The following is a 14,818-nucleotide window of genomic DNA, read 5'->3' on the forward strand; positions in this document are numbered from 1 at the left end:
GTTCTCTTAGAGCCTGGTGCTGTTAAACATTTCACTTGCAACTCACACTGATGGCCACTGGAGAGTCCACAGTCTAATGTTTCAGGATTCCCTTGGCAAGAAGATATATTGCTTTCCACCTCTTGGGTGGCAGCTGCTTGATAGATCTGTCTTGCTTGCACTTGGCTGGGCTGCTTTCGAATCTTGTATATGCCACTGGCACAGACCAATGGGTTCCCAAGGAGAAATCGTTTGTCCTTAGCTTTTCATTGCTTTACATCTTGCATCAGCATTCTTGGTGTTTGTAAAGCCTCCAGGTGCATGCCAAAATAGGAATGGTATGGAAGTGGAGGGTTCAGATTAAAATCCTTGCAGATGGGTGAGATTTCAGAAGTATGTAAGAGATTCCTGATTGGTTTATTTTCCTTCATGAGGTAGTTGTGTTGGTCTGCTGAAGCGAAAATAACAAAGAGTTGTCTCATGCAACATGCATCTGATGAAGTGGACTGCAGTAGAAGAAAGTTTTTTGCCAGAATAATTTGGGGGCTAGTCTTTAAGGTGCTACAAGACTCTCTCTCTGTGCATTTGTGTTTAAGTTCTGTTTCCCTCCCACACGAAACCACACCACTGAAGTCGGTAGCTAGTTCCTTATTTGCAGAGACGAAGAGCCATGCTACCAGCAAATATTGGCAGCAGCCTGCAACATTCAGGCTCTACCCTCTAGAGCAATGTTTCTCAAACTGTGGGTCAGGACCCACGAGGTGGGTCGCGAGCCCATTTCAGGTGAATTCCCACTCATTTTAATATTTTATTTTTAAAGTATTAGACTTGATGCTACCACGGTATGTGACTGCATTTGGGGAAACGTTACAGATTTGTACTTTGAACAGACTACTACAGGTCAAACCTTATTATACACAGATTTTTTTATACACGAATTTGACTCAACACAAATGGCCACTGCAAATGAGAAGGAAAGTGCTGATCCCTGGAGAAGGGGAAAAAATCCATCCCTTTAAAATCACAGTTTAAAAAACTGCTTTTTACTGTTATAGAGATAATCATGCACGTGATTACAGGTATAACCTAATTTTCCATGGATTTTTCCGGAGGGGGGGAGGAGGGAATCCACAGATTTTTCTATTCCATGAGAAGTGCCCTTTAAATTAAAGGAAAACAGTCATTTAACAATAGCCTGGTTAATGCAAGAGAGGGCAGCCAGCTGACAATGCATCAATCATTCTCCAGGCTTCACTTCTCCCTTTTCCCTGAGCACGTGAAAGAAGGCTAAATGGCAGTGATTATCATCTCCATTCTTTCCCCCTCACTGCAGCTCCTGGTGAAGAGAGGGACTGCTACCTCCTAGTGAGGCCTAAGCACCTGGAGAAAGACTGATTACCTCTGTGTGCATTTCAAAAGGTCAGCAAGGCTGTTTTAAAATCACAGGAGCAAAGGGACTTAGTTCTTTAAATTGATTTGCTTTAGTGCATTTTTTGCCATCCACATGAGTTCTGGGAATGGAACCCTCTCAAATGAGACTATATATATATGCTACATATATATATATATGCTTTTAACAATGATAGTAAATGAGACTTAATCCTGGGTAAGTGTGGGAAGGACTACAGCCTAGGATTGTTAAAAGTCTTCCTGCTTGATGATGTCATTTCCAGTCATAACATCACTTCCAGTGGGTCCTGACAGATTCTCATTCTAAAAAGTGGGTCCCGGTGATAAAGGTTTGACAACCAGTGCTCTAGAGTAGACTTTAGGCTTCAACTTGGCACCTACACTCAGGAGGGACTGTGGCTCAAGCTCAACAGAAATCATTTGGTTTAGACAGGTGGTTCCTAATCCAGCAAGAGGATAACTTGAACACTTCAAGTTTATGCTTGTCTTCATGTAATTGTGAAATGAGTGTGATTGATCCATAAAACATAAGTTCATTTGAACTGTATTTTATTAATGGGCTGCTTTTTAAATAGATGTACTGTACTGATAAATTTATTTATTTACTAAATATCTACCTGCTTTCTCTCTGAAGGAGATTTAAAGTGGCTTACAACATAAAATCACACTAAAAACCAGTTTAATAAAACCATAAAATCACAGTAAAAACCAGTTTAATAAAACCATAAAATCACAATAAAAACTATAAACTTTAAAAATCTACTCAATACAAAGCAGCTTTAAAATATCAGATTAAAAGATCAAAGACAAAAATCATAAACTAGCAGCAATCACTAAACAGTAACAAAGGGACCAACCCATAAAATCTAACCCACATAAAAATCCACAATATCCAATATTAAAAAGACCTAACCTCAAAAGGTTGATCTAAACAACGTCTTTAGGCCCTACTGGAAACCCTCTAAGGAAGGAGCAATTCTGATAAATCCTCTGGCAGTAATCCTGAAAAAAGCTTAAGTTGATGTTGATGAGTTTTGAACAGCCTATGTGCAGCAGCGCAGCCTCTATTCCCATCACTCTCTGGATATCATCCACATACAATGGTGCAGTGCAAAATTTTAAAGTTAGGGAGTTCTTCATGACAGCCCCTATACCACATCATACCATATAGCCACACCCCATTGAGACCATGGCAAAAAAAATATTTAAATTCCTTTATTATCGTATTTTTTCTCATGCCACTTATTTCTAAACTGAAACTTATACTTTAAGGATCTCTAACTCATTTCAGCCCAGACTCTTGGAGTGGATTGCAATAGTTTTCAATGCATAAACACTGAAAAATGGGATTAAAAACATATACCAAATAAATATTTAAGAGTGTACTAAAGTGCTATCTTATGCATGTTTATTCAGAAGTAAGTCCTCCAATGTTCAACTGCACTTTGTTTATTTACAGCCCAATCCTATCCACACTTTCCTGGGAGTAAGCTCCATTGACTCTAAAGGGACTTACTTCTGAGTAGATATGCATAGGATTGGGTTGTCAGTCATTAAGTGGTGTCCAATTCTTCATGACCCCATGGACCACAGCACACCAGACCCCCCTGTGTTCCGGAGTTTGTCCAAATTCATATTCATTGCTTTGGTGACACTATCTAATCATTTCATCCTCTGCCATCCTCTTCTCCTCTTCAATTTTTCCCAGCATTAGGGTATGTCAATTGGACTTACTCCCAGATCAATTTGCATGGGACTGTAGCTTTAACAATGAACTCTGTAGTGTCTCGGAGGCACTTCCACTATATTGCTGGCCTTGTATAAACTGTGTGGCCATTCAGAGCCCCCCCCCCCCACACACACACACCCCAGAGCTCTTGTCAAGTCAAGTCAACCTTTATTAGGCATAAACATTTGGTAGGTGAAGACTGTACGGAAACCGTAGCCAGAGCTCTTGTACCACCAATACTTATGTAGAGAAAGAAGCTTCCATGTCATTTCAGGGCTGCACCTTTCAAGATTCTCTCTTTCACACAACTATTTAAAGTACAGGAGAAACCTTGTTCTTTTCTTGCAACTGATCATTGAGAAATATGAAGCTGAGACAGGTAAAACTATCAGTTCATTTATAGCCCAGGCCAGTTCTGCTTATAGGCAACATTAAACAGAGAAAACATGAACAATTGACTCAGCCTTTTTCATGCATTGTTTTCCATAAACGTCAATACAGTATGTCTCAGTCTGGTTCCTACGTTCTCTGCTTATGTCCTCCATTATTTAGGCTTCTTCTCCCCCTACCCAGTCATCCTTCACAGGGGTGGCATCAGAGGTCGCCTGAGGGCCCACATCAGGGCCAGCTGAAGTTATTGAGCTGGCAGAGGCAGCACATAGCTCAATCCTTCCCTCCCCCCCCCCCCGCATTGGGCTCCTTCTTCCATGCAGGCTGTGTTCTTTTTCTAACTTCTAGCACTAGAAGCACTAGAGAGCTTTTTTTTTTTTAAGGTTTCAGCACACTCGGGTCATGTTCATGCTTATGTCACTTCTGCCCATTTTCTATCAAAACAAATAGAGGAATCTGTCAGGAAAATGGCGGCCTCCAGAGTGTAAGAACTGTACAGTGACAACATGGTGAGCTCCATACAGTTGATTTCAATGTGGGGATGCCATTTTGTCATTTTTAAAATAACCATGCTGGAAGCATGCTAACAGCATGCTGGAGATGTCATTTCTGGATTTTTTCTAGCTCAAAAAAATAACACAGCCACAGACTCTGGAATCAAAGCAGGAGATGTGAAGCATGCTGGGATCACTTCCAGAGTACTCTACAATTCCTCCTTTGTTTAAAGAGCTCTGACAGTGGAAAGAGCAATCTTGCTCCTTCCCCAATTGGGATCTTTTGAAGATTGGTGGAGGAAGAAGAGGATCAGATCCTCTTGCCAGATCACTACACTCCAAGGATCAAAACTCTCACTCCATCCTCTACATGGGCTCTTTATACAAAGCAGGCAACACAATGCATGGTGGAAGTGTGCCCTGCATCCCCTGCTTTGATTCAAGAGCCATGTACAGGAAGGGACTGGTGAGAAGGCCAGCTCTGTCCATGGCAACAGAATGGGGGGGAGATGGAGGACATCATTTGCTCCCTCCTCCACTTGGGCCCAATCCACAGCCTGATGTGAATGGGCTCAATTGCATTATAGATGGGCAAGCCCTGATCCACATACATCAGAAGATCTACCCGGTCACGCTGTCCTAGACCCTCAGTACCAGTAGCAATGTGTCATCAGGCAGCAAGAAAGGGCACCATGTGAGTCTAGTGCAGGGCTTTGTCCATTCTAGGACTCCCCTCAGCTCGGCCAGTGCCTGTCAGCCTTCCGCATATGACAATCTGTCTTCTTAAGGCAGCGTCCATTGTCACTAATTTAATTAAGCATGCACTTATGTTGCCAAAGGCTTCTAGATGTCATGTGTGTTTGGGCCTTTCCAGAAACACTCCCACACAGCCTTTTGCTGTCAAGCAGGTGCTGCTTCGCTTACAAGGCAGGGTTGAGAAAAATGGGGACGAGCACCCACATGCTTTAGGGCAAAATGTGATGGAAATGAGCAAAGATATCTATGGAAGACTGAAGCCTTCAAAGAGATGGAAGGAGGAATAGGGTACCATGCCCCAAGAGATGAATTCTGATGCCAACATAATGTGATACTTCTCTGCATGCAACAGCTTTATTAAAGTTTCCTGCTCACGGCTGTAGCATCTGTACTTTTGAGAAGGACATGAAAGCACAGCAATTGACAGTGGCCTATTGATAAATCTTACTCCCAGAATTTTCTCCATGCCCTACACCCTAAAATTAATACCTATACCTGTATTGTCTTGTGAAAGGCAAAAACTTTGCTTTGTTCACACTGGCACCAAGGGAAGCATTTCTCCTGGGGCAAATAGCAGCCATGTGGGGGGCTGATACAACTGGGACTACAGCAGTGATTAAGGATTAAAGTCTCCCTTCCTCCATGATGGAGCCTCCCCAATTCGGTTTGTTCTCCCCCCCCCCAGCTTTTTTTTTACAAAAGAAAAACTAAACCCATCAGGATTAATGGCACATTAAATCTCTTATAGAGTTTCGCCCTGGACCCATGTTCCCAAACTGTAAGTTGGGATCCACCAGGGATCATGGTGGGGCATGAAACTAAAACTGACAAGGAAAATGTATTGAGCCCTATGGACAGTGAAACTGAATGTGTGTTTACTCATGAGTAGACTAACATGCCCAAGTCCAATTCAAAGGGCAGTCCAAGAGGAATGCAACACCACCAGAGTGGTACCAATCCTATGAATGTAGGCCCCAAAAAACACTTGAGAAGGAAATCCCCCCCCCTTCAAGCTGACAAGGAAAAAATGTATTGAGCCCTATGGAAAGTGAAACTGAGCCAACATATGCATGTTTACTCAGGATAGGCAAACATGCCTTGGCTCTTATTGAAGGCCAGGTGAAAGGGAACACAAGGCCACCAGAATGATGATGATCCAATGAACATGGAGCTCAACAGTCTGACAGTCACACTGCCTAACCCCCTGTGAGCTGCCACTTTCTACTCTAACTGCAGTTTCTCAATGGGCAGCCTCGCACAGAGTGTTTAACAGAAAGTTAGACAGGAATTACCTTAATGCTTCTTTCCCGCACTCTTCCCTCTGAACGCCACATAGCTGAGGCTCACTGAGCTGCTTTCCAAAAATGCTTCCCCTGAGAAAGCAATCTTGGCTCCCTTTGCCTTGAATGAAGCTCCCCTTGCCCAGCCTGATGCTAACTGAGGCTACTGCTTGCCTCTCCCGGGATCTGCTTATCAAGCCACTTCTTCCTCTGTATCCACCTTTGAATCAGGAGATCACTGAATCTTGGCAAACTAGCTGCATGCAACACAAGCCCAGCAGATCCTGATAAGTAAACTTTGCCTTGGTACCCCTAGCCATTGCCCACCCGCAACTCTCTTCTGTGTCTCATGTGCAGTCAAACAGACAACAGGCTGTGGTGGAATCGCAAAAGATTCTCAAGGAGATAGGGCGTGGTGGCAGCAGTGGCCCCATGCTCAAGATCAGCCAGGAAACCTAGGGCTAGGGTTAACCCCAGGGCCCCAATCTGCAGTGGGCTTGCTGCACAGCTGCAGCCATTAGAGGCAGTCAGGTCATTACAAGATTAAAAGCAGCACCTGGAGCAGTGAGAGAGTTTGCAGGTAGCAGAAGGAGGACAGGTTTGCAGGAAGGAGGGAGAATTGACTAGCTGACTGACGAACGGACTGGCTAACAGACTAATGGACCTACTGATGGATTAATGAACTGGTTAACTGTTTAAGGGATCTGCTGACTGATTAACGGGCTGACTGATTGACTGACGGACTAGCGAATGGACAACTGCGGACTACTGGAACTGTGACAACTGGAGACTGCTGATTGGAGGAGAACTGGGGAAGCTAATTAGCTTAAAGGTGGTCCTAACTTCTCTGGAAAGATTAGAGAGAGAAAACTTGGGCAAAATACAGGCTTAGCATAAACACAAATAAAATTGTTCCCAAAATTGTTTGAGTTGATAGACTGTAGGCACCTTCTTCCTCCTTACAGCATTACGGGGAACTGAAAGATGGCTGCCTTCTAGCAGAATCTCGGCTGCTGGAGCTCTTATCAATTTTAGCCTTAGTGGCAACACGGGAGGTTTTTACTTCACCCAAGTTATTTTAACTTGCTGAAGATCCTGCTGGCAACATTGATACTGGTTATTTTGCTGCTTTGGAGTGCCTACTCTTGCAGATTGATTTGGATTGAAAACATGGACAGGAGAAGGAAACGGCAGCGAGCTGCCAGCAGTTCCCCACTGAAGGTCTCTAAACAACTTCACCTGGACCAAATAACATCTTGGAACAAGATCATAAGTGTTACTCCCAACCCTGCTTCGTTTAACAACTCGGGCTGTCTAGAGACTGAAATTGATTTGGAGGGGGAAGAACATAACAACATACCATGTTTGGGAAACACTAAGAATGGGTCCTGCCCTGAAGTGATTCTACAAAATGTTTATGCTCGTGAGAGTACGCTGGGAGATAAGGACCTAGCTCAAAGGGACCAAGAGGAACCGGTGGACCTAGAACCAGGCAATACTTCCCTCTTAACTCTTTTGGGAGATCACTCCCTTGTTGCAGCTAGAACAGTTTTGGCAATCTTTCAGGAACTTAAGTTTATATCCTCCCAAACCAATGCACTACAGAAGAAGCTGCAGGAGTAATCAACCCCAAGACCCAAGGGCAGTTCTCCGGCAACAACAGGAGCTTATAGTCACATGCAGATAATGCCCAAGGACGCCTCTGTCTCTGTGAAAGAATCAAGGATCAAACCTGTCTCTTTGCCTAATGCTGCTGGCTCTCACTCACGCTGTTTCCAAGCAAACCAAATTCTCTTGGAGCTTGGCAGAGTGCCAGTAAATTATGGAAAATGGAGGGACAGGTTCTGTGTAAAAATATCCTTAAGTAAACTTTTATGTGTGGATCTAAGTCAGATTGATATGATAAGTGCCCAATGGCTAAGTAGTCCTGCATCTAGAGTCGGACTCCTTCTATCCTTTGACACCTCTACAATTCCCTTGACTCTGTTTTGGATGAGAAGGTTTCTCAGCACATTTAAAATAACAGCGAAGAGAGGCTTCTCTGATTTCTCTGTCTCTAATCAAGAGCTGCTGCCCTCCTCCACACATAGCTTGAAGGCTCTGACCACTGCATCATCCTCCATCCCTGCACAAAGTGATTCTTGGCTGCCTGCCCAGACAGCTGATAAGACTGCAGCAACATCCCCCTCTAATGAAAAAACAAACTCTCCGAGTCCAAATATAATAAAGAACACGACTGAAAGGGACTCAGCTACCTTGTCTTAGTGGTATAATCAATGACCTGACTGGTAAATTTCCCTCTTATAAGATTCTAATCGCAGGAGATTTCAATTCCAGGGTAGGGCATAATTCTGACATCTTTCATCAACTTTGGGATTTACCTACTGACACGATATTGCCAAAGACCTGTCTATTCGAAAGATAAAACAATCAATGCTTCTCCTAGCCAAATTTTATATTACTTATGGCCTTACTTGGCTAAATGGCTTAGACGCATTGGGGGATAATGGAGAATTCACTTACATCTCACCTAGAGGTGCAAGTGTTATTGATTATATCTTGGTTCCTCCTCAACGCCTTCCCCAGATAGCAAACTTTTGTGTTGGATACCCTCAATCTAGTGACCATCTTCCTCTGTTGTGTGATTTAGACTATCTCCCAAATCATTATCATAACACTAACACCCAGGAGGAAGAAGGTTACCCAAATATAACAAAAAGAATTAAATGGGACCCAGACTCTAAGGACTCATTTTGTGCATTGATACAAGCAAAGAAAATCCCTCAGTTGTCCACCCTGGATCAACCAAGGATTGTCCACTTTTTCGAGGACTTAATATCTACTCTTTTGAACGTATTAGGTAAGATCCCCTCAACCCAAAGAGTTGAGGGTGGGCGAGATGACTCTAAGATTGATCAGATCTGCTTATCTCTGAAAACTGCCATTCGCAGCACTTATAAAAAATTTAGAGACACTAACAGTAAAACACTTTTACACCAACATTTCAAGCTGACTGCCCACCTGAAGGAAGCTGTCAGAGTTTCGATCCATCGTATTGCAGAAGCAAGATGTTCACTGCTAATCAACGCTGTTAGATCAAAAAATGCTAAGAGTTTTTGGCAAATTATATCAGGTTTTCATAAAGAGTCAGTTGGTACTACCATGATCCCTGCTAAACTGTGGGAATCACACTTTAAATCAATTTTTTTTATGAATCCAAATCGACCTCTGTTGTTCAGGCATCCATCCTGTCAGACCTCCCAGAGTGGCCTGCTGTCTCAGTGGATGGGGTCATCTCAGTTATTAACCAGCTAAAACAGGGTAAAGCAGCTGGCCCAGATGCAATTCCCTCAAACATTTATAAAGCAGCACCAGACTGGAGGGCACCAATGATCGCGGAACTGTTCACAAGAATCAATAAATTTGGAGTAATTCCAGAATCCTGGACCAGATCAATCTTGGTCCCTATTTTCAAAAAAGGAAATAAGAACCTTCCTTCTAACTACAGACCAATAAGCCTTTTGGATGTCGCAGGGAAAATGTACGCATCCCACTTACTGAAGAAACTTTCTTCCTGGATATCTGATTATAACATCATAGGTCCAGAGCAAGCAGGTTTCAGACCAAACAAGTCCACAGTCGACCACTGTGTGATATTATCCCATTTAATTTTCAAACAGGTGACTCAAAAGAAATCTTGACTCTATGTGGCATTCCTGGATTTAAAGTCTGCCTCTGACTCTCTTGATAGGGACAGACTCTGGGAAAAAGTTGAGAAGATGGGACTTGACAAAAGATTATTAGAATTAATTTGTATCCTCCACCTAAACACTTCCTGTCAAGTGAAATTATCCCCACAAGGTGACCTTTCAGCTCCAATTCCGATCAACAAGGGGGTCAAGCAGGGTTGTATGCTGGCACCCATTTTGTTCATCCTTTTCACCAATGATTTGGCCCCCTTCTTAACAAAGTTTGACATGCAGTGCCCCAAACTGGGATCGGTGGACGTCCCTTTACTTTTATATGCTGATGACATGGCTCTGATCTCATGTACAAAAATAGGCTTATGAAGACTGGTCAAAGCCTGCATTGAATATTTTACAATAAACTCTTTGTTATGTAAACTCTTAACTTGTTGTTAAGTTATGAAAAGTCTAAAATTGTGGTTTTTGGGAACTCATGGAAACCACAATCTTGGCTTTTCAGTAGAAAATTAATACAGCGGGTCAAGGAATTCCAGTACCTTGGTCTTTGATTTCATTACAAGCATTCCTGGTCCTCTCATCGATCAATTGCAATTAATTCATCCAAACCAGTGGTTCAAGCCATAACTCGCTTTTTCTTCTCCTGGGGCAACTGGTTTGTACCAGCTGCTTTACAAGCTTTCTATTCTTAAGTCATACCACAAATTTTATATGGCATCCCAGTATAGAAGCTGGCATTAAATAACACAATTGAAAGGGTTCAATCTAAATTTCTTTACAAAATTCTCGGGTTACCGCATTGTATTCCCTACGCAACACTCTGCCTGGAATCAGGTCAACATATACTGGAGTTACATCCATGGTCCAGTTTTAAATAGTGGGCCAATGTCTTTTTCAGGGCTGATCACGATTTGCTGCTAAAGGAGCTGTTGACTGATTCAACGTTAACCCCTTGCCTAGTACTATTTTATAAAAAAAACTCAACAGATGGGCCTTGAGGCCAATCTACAAGGGGCCCCCTCTCCTGAGGTTATCACCAGACTTTTGGAAACCGGACTATTTGATATAGAAAGGCAAGAGATTCTAGGCACAGCACGGAAAAAATGTTCACCTTTGAATTTTCAACTTAAAAATTACAAGTGGTCAACAACCAAAATATCTGTCCCTCCTAATGCACCCCCTGGAGAGAAGAGCCTTTACCTTGGCACGTTGTAATGTGACCCCCTCTAATGACTTACATGGCAGATTCAGAAATGCCTCCTGGGAAGACCGTTTATGTAGCTGCAATTTAGGAGTAGAAGCATCCATACACATTATGTTGCACTGTCCCAGATATCAAGCGCTAAGACAGCAATTTCTCTCTCCGTTGCTCAATGCTAAAACAGGGCATTCTGAGAACACTATAATTCAATTCCTTCTAGCAGGTGACATAGAGCATACAACCCTCTCAGTCGCACAGTTCCTAAATTTGAGTAATCTGACTCGAGCCAAACTTTCTATACCAAGCAATCACTGAGTAGATTACATCTTGGCAATATCTATAGAGTAACTGATTGATTCCTGTCTTTTAAATAATTCATGTGTGTATGTTTGCATCTGTTTGTACACGTAGGTGTGCACATATACATATATTTGTGTACTGCTTAGGTTTCTATTCTCTCTACGGTTTCTGTACAGAGTCTTCACCCATCAAATGTTTATGCCTAATAAAGGTTTTGTTGACTGTTGATAGGCTGTAGTTGAAGAAAAACAGTTTTACCTGATGTTTCGCCTACTGCTATGGTGGACATTTTCAAAGGCTACCCTCAGAAGAAAAAAGAAAAACAGTTATCAACGGTCACTAATCACTTGCTGGCCTCTGGTGGAGTCACTGCTGTTCTTAAAGTTCCTTTGTTCCACATAAGTTCACTGTTGGTCCTAAAGTCACAGGTGCCTATGTTCCTCAGAGCCGGTAACCAAGTGTTGTTGATACACAATGTCTCCTCTTTTCCATTCATTTTGTTCTGATGTTTCGAAATCCCATTGGTCCCCCCTCCCTCTCCCCCCATATAAATACATGCTAAGCCTGTTTTGAGCAAACACAGGTGTTATCTACCACCAGACTCTATTACATATATATATAGTCTGGTGGTAGATAACACCTGTGTTTGCTCAAAACAGGCTTAGTGTTTCTATCCCTTCTTCCTTTTGTTTAGCATCTTTTTTATTCCCCTGCCCTGTTGTTGTATGTTTATGCCCACAATAAAATCTCTTGTTGCATCTACATATTTGCCTTTCTCCTTTATCTCATGCTATTCTATTGCATTATGCCAGGAGCCGCTGCACTTGTACAGATAGTCAATTGCATGCATGTTGCATATGTCTTAGAGCATGGCTAGTAACAACAGTACCCCTCTTCCAGCTAAAAGCAAGAGAGCCTTCCCTTTGAAAAGGTGACTCTTTGATCGGTTAGCTGGTCTGAGAAAAAGATCAGAATCACAAGGATTTCAGTCATAAGGAAACAAAGGTAAGACACTCCTAGTCGGTATGCTGCTTCATCTCTGAGGATGCAATAAGATCTCCTGCAGTCATGCAACAGAATTCTTTCTCTTTTTCTCAAAGTACCAATACAAGAGGCAGGAAAACAGGCTTGCATAGAGTAGAAGAGGCTTTCTGGAGTCCCAAAACAAGTTCGATTGTCTTGCAGAATTCATTTTCAGATAAAAAAATTATTTGTCCCAGGCATGTCTTGTTTCAGGCTTTCCAGAAGTTGAAAGAAAATTATTCTAATTTGAACCCTAGAGCTTATAGGTCAGAGAAATGCCGTATCTTGTCTGAGTCCCAGCTAGAGGGGACAGCACACATTTGCCTTTACAGAAAGGTAAACCCATCATCCAATTTCACATGTTGGGCTAGATAGTAGATCCTGAAAGGAGGAAGGTATCCATACATTGCATCCTAGAAAATATATTTCTGCTCAGCTATAATACAAAAAAGTGGGTTGATTTTTCAATGGATAACTCACAACATCTCATCTCTTCTAGTCACAAATTTTCTATTGATGCTCAATCATAACTGAACAGAAACTGCTCCACCTTAAAAGCCAAGGCTGTGGCTCATCCTAGGTGGAGCTCTGTGCCACAATTCCCACTGTCTGCCTCTGAAGAAGAAACTTCTGATACCAAGGACATAGAAGTGTTCCTTTTCAAGGAGCACTTTATCAAGGAAGAAAAGTGCTCAGGACTTTTCAGTGTTCCATAAAACTTCATCCTGCTGGTCAGTTTTTTGCAGGGAAAAATTTTTTTACCAAAAAAGTCCCTTCATAAAGAGATCTAGAGGCTAGAAAGTAGATCTTGGATTTGAGAGAGCTGAGTTCTAGTCTTTCCTCTGTCACTGACCCATTGCATACCCTTAGTTTGGTTTCTGCTCTATAAAGTAGGTGCAACAGCATGGGGACATGGTTGTCAAGGTTAACACTGATATTCAAATTTACTTAGAAATCAGTCTCTTTTAGATCAGTGAGGCTTGCTTCCAAGTAACAGTGTGTAAAATCAGACTGAAATCCAAAAGACTGTGAAGCACTTTGCAACTCATTTTTGCCCAGCTCACAGGTGTACTTTGCTCCCTGTTGTATATATGCAACATTGGGCAGAAATGGCTTAAAGCAAATCTCGGGCATACATCATGGAGCCAGCAGGGTGACCTACTATTGATGCATAAACAGCAAGCAGGCGAGCAAGCTGGAGCTTCCTTAAATATCCAGCTTTCACTTCTCTCATGGATAAACGATCTTCCAAATCAGTTTTGTCCTTTATGAGACAGTGTTTAGCGATGGAAAAAAAGACTCATTTCCCGGGTTACTACAGTCCCAATCAAATGTGTGCATGCACACTCAGTTGCATGCTGAAAAATGCACCAGTGAACAGAAAAGAAGAAAGCCAGACATCCTCTTGGAGGAGATGCTATTATATCCCTTGAGGCCATGAAATAAAACTAATGAAATTATCTGAACTGATTGACCATGGCCCCTTGCGGCTATTAGTTTCATTGCCTCTAGTTATTTGATGTACTACTGTTCAGATTTCAGCTATTTCCCTTCAGTAAATAATCTGCCCTTCCCTGGCACAGAAAAGCCTCGTTTTCATTTTGTCCGTTTTTGCTCCTCCAGAAGACAAAACAAACAACACTTGAGCAGAGGTGCGCGGGCCAAACTACTGAGCGTGGATCTCACTCTCACACAAAGTAAACAAGCACACACATTTCCATGTGAGCAACCTACAAGGTTTAGAGTTCACATCTACAGTTATACCTGGACACAAGCTTGTGAGCACATGTTTTAGAAATAATTGCTCTGCCCCCGCCCCGCCCCATTGAATGTGTGACTTCCAGAATCACCAAAACCTCTTTTCTGCATTGTGGCTCAGCTAAAAAACTGTAAAAAAAAAGAGAATTGTCTCTGAACACATAAAGAGTACCTTACCACGCAGTAAACACAAGCAACCCTGCACACCCTAGGATTAAAGGTTTCCAGGACAAAGCACAAGACTTCAATGCATGCTGGAGCCCCCAACTCCTTTTAGAAACTAACCATGTCTTTCCCAGTTCCCCCACCCCCAGTGAGCACGACAGCAAACATCCTCCCTAATCTTCTTTCTCTAATTGCAGTGCCATCACAATACTGCTTTCTTACCAGCGGACAGAGAATCCCAGGGCTGGGGAGGTGGACAGTTTCAAGGTGCCTCCGGATCTTGGGGTGGCATGCTGGCTCCTTCTGCAACTCTGACTTTGAAGGACTACCTCATGCTGTTGGCACTTGGAGCTGCTACTGACGCAGCCGCTGAGCTTGCACTAAGGGAAAAAAAATTGAGCTCTGAGCACTCAACCCTGCTCAAAGCATTGCCTTCCTGTTTAAAGGCACAGAGCCAAAGGCTCACTTGTCACACAGCCAGCTGCCAAAGCTGATCAGCCTTTTCCATAGGAGTGGAGGAGGATAAGCATTGCTCTGATGGGCAACAGCTTATGTCCAGTGGTTAATCCTGAGCAGTCTTACTCTCCCTTGAGACTAATCTGATAGTACCCAGATAGATGTCCCTCTTC

The 14,818-nt window shown here is 42.7% G+C and overlaps 1 protein-coding gene across 1 annotated transcript in view; it reads right to left on the minus strand.

Annotated features, from left to right (window-relative positions):
• The window catches only part of LOC136635918 (1-phosphatidylinositol 4,5-bisphosphate phosphodiesterase delta-4-like), a 33,249-nt gene extending 18,711 nt beyond the window's left edge, over nucleotides 1-14,538 (minus strand). The window contains exon 1 of the mRNA XM_066610994.1: nucleotides 14,412-14,538. The gene's annotated coding sequence lies outside the window, so the exon portion shown is untranslated. The remainder of the gene's footprint in view (nucleotides 1-14,411) is intronic.
• Nucleotides 14,539-14,818: the final 280 nt, after the last annotated feature.

This window comes from Tiliqua scincoides, unplaced genomic scaffold (assembly GCF_035046505.1).
Source record: "Tiliqua scincoides isolate rTilSci1 unplaced genomic scaffold, rTilSci1.hap2 HAP2_SCAFFOLD_133, whole genome shotgun sequence".
Classification (NCBI taxonomy): domain Eukaryota; kingdom Metazoa; phylum Chordata; class Lepidosauria; order Squamata; family Scincidae; genus Tiliqua; species Tiliqua scincoides.